The following is a 2500-nucleotide window of genomic DNA, read 5'->3' on the forward strand; positions in this document are numbered from 1 at the left end:
CACACACACACACACACACACACGCACACACACTCGCACGCACACACACACACACACACACACACACTCACACACTCTCACACACACACACACACACACACGGATAAGCTCTGGCTCATATAAACTTAATACACACACAAACACTCACACACGCACACACAGAAATAAACTGGACATACACACAGGTACACAATCACACACATACACTTACATAAACACCTCCCCACCCACCTACACACAAACAAATAAACTCTTGGACACATACCAGATATCAGCAACAAAGAAAATCTCTCTCTCTCCTCCTCCTCTCTCTCTCTCTCTCTCTCTCTCTCTCTCTCTCTCTCTCTCTCTCTCTCTCTCTCTCTCTCTCTCTCTCTCTCACACACACAGAAAATGACTCGTACACGCACACAATCCCCACGTACACACACTCACACAACGCCTCCCCTTACCCTACTCCCCCCTTCCACCTCACACTCACACACTCTTTGGTGAAACAAACATACAAACTCCACTCATGTACGCACATACCCAACCTCAATACATAATAAAAAACAAAACATGCGGTGATTACGTGCAAGGGTATGTCAGTACAGCTGCCCCTCCCTCCCCCTTCCCCCCCTCTCTCTCTCTCTCTCTCTCTCTCTCTCTCTCTCTCTCTCTCTCTCTCTCTCTCTCTCTCTCTCTCTCTCTCTCTCTCTCACTCTCTCTCACTGACCTTGTCTGTCTGACTGTCTACCCCCCCCCACTCTCTCTCTCTTCCTCTGTATTTAAGTCTTTCTCTGTCTGTTTGTCTGTCTTTCCCTGTGTTTGCCTGTCAGTCTGTCACTTTCTCTATCTGTCTGACTGTCTGTCTGTCTTCCAGTCATTCTGTCTGTCTACCTATTCATGCCCTTCGTTCGTGCTCATATAGACACCCGAGCACCAGTCATCACCCGCATAAACAAAACAAACAAACAAACAAACAAACAAACAAACACAAACAGCATCCACTTCCGCCATCCACCCGCGTTTGCTCAACTTGCATTCTGGACCTTTGGCATTTTGGGCAAAAGGGGGGCATGGAGGGGGCGGGGGGGAGGGGGCATGAGGTGGGATGGGGGAGGGAGTGGGTACAGAGAACTCCCTCTACTGGTATATCGGGGTCAGAGATGCCCGGATGCAGCAGCTTGGTCTGTCTCTGTCTCTCTCTCTCTCTCTCTCCTTCTTTCTGTCTGTCTGTCTGTCTCTCTCTCTCTCTCTCCCTCTCCCCCTTTCTCTCTCTCTTCCCCCTCTTTCTCTATCTCTCTCTTCTCCTCTCTCTCTCCCTTCCCCCCTCTCTCTCTCTCCCCTCCCCCTCTCTCTCCTTCCTCCCCCCTCTTCTCTCTCCCTCCTCCCCCTCTCTCTCCTTCTCCTCTCTCCCTCCTCCCTCTCTCTCTCTCTCCCTCCCTCTCTCTCTCTCTCTCCTCCCTCCTTCTCCTTCTTCTTCTCTCCTCTCCTCCTCCCCCCTCTCTCCTCTCCCCTCTCTCTCTTCTTCTTGCATTCCTGTCCTTCACACATCAATACACTGTGAGAAGGATATCGGAAGCCACTATTCACTACACTGGATGTTTACCATGTACACTGAAGCATGATCATGAACAAGTACACTGTACAGAATACCAACACCTCAGGTAAAGTGAGTACACAGTATGAATCTATGAATCCGATATAAGCTGGTACACTGAGTACACTGAATGTGAATCCGACATAAGCTACGTATACTGAGTACCTACACTGACCCTCCCAAAGGTCACGTGTCGAGACGTCGAAGTCCTTGCCGGATTCTCCCATCTCCTCTCCCCCCTCGTCTCCCCCTCTCCCTCCTCGTCTCCCCCTCTCTCTCTTCGTCTCCCCCTCTCCTCCCTCGTCTCCCCCTCTCCCCTATCCCCAGTCTCCCCTCTCTCTCCTCGTCCTCGTCTCCCCTCTCCCCTCGTCTGCCCCTCTCCCCCCTCGGCTCCCACTCTCCCCCCCCCCCCCCCCTCCTCCCTTCCTGCCTAACGGGTCCTGGACACAGATGGTCCCTGTCACAACGGACGTGTTCGCATCTTGAGGCCGAGGAATCCACATGCAGGGATTCGGACACATCGACACAACGGAGAGGTCACATCTTGAAACGGAGAAATCCACAGGCAGGGATTCGGACAGAGGCTCAATAACCTACATTTATAGAATTAAAGTTTCGCAAGAAATAATATAGTTTTTTTTCAAGACTGTATACATGTTAGTACAATTACAATCTAAAAATAAACCCCTTATTCTCTACAATACTTGGTTTAGCACGACTGTTATACATAAAAGTATAAAAGTATATATATGTGTGTGTGTGTGTATGTGTGTGTGTGTGTGTGTGTGTGTGTGTGTGTGTGTGTGTGTGTGTGTGTGTGTGTGTGTGTGTGTGTGTGTGTGTGTGTCTGCGTGTGTGTGTGTGTGTGTGTGTGTGTGTGTGTGTGTGTGTGTGTGTGTGTGTGTGTGTGTGTGT

At 50.2% G+C, this 2500-nt stretch overlaps 1 protein-coding gene across 2 annotated transcripts in view; it reads right to left on the bottom strand.

Annotated features, from left to right (window-relative positions):
• Window positions 1–2500, bottom strand: part of LOC113815038 (sphingomyelin phosphodiesterase) — a 64589-nt gene that overhangs the window by 47074 nt on the left and 15015 nt on the right. The window lies entirely within an intron of this gene.

This window comes from Penaeus vannamei, chromosome 13, assembly GCF_042767895.1.
Source record: "Penaeus vannamei isolate JL-2024 chromosome 13, ASM4276789v1, whole genome shotgun sequence".
In the NCBI taxonomy this organism is placed as follows: domain Eukaryota; kingdom Metazoa; phylum Arthropoda; class Malacostraca; order Decapoda; family Penaeidae; genus Penaeus; species Penaeus vannamei.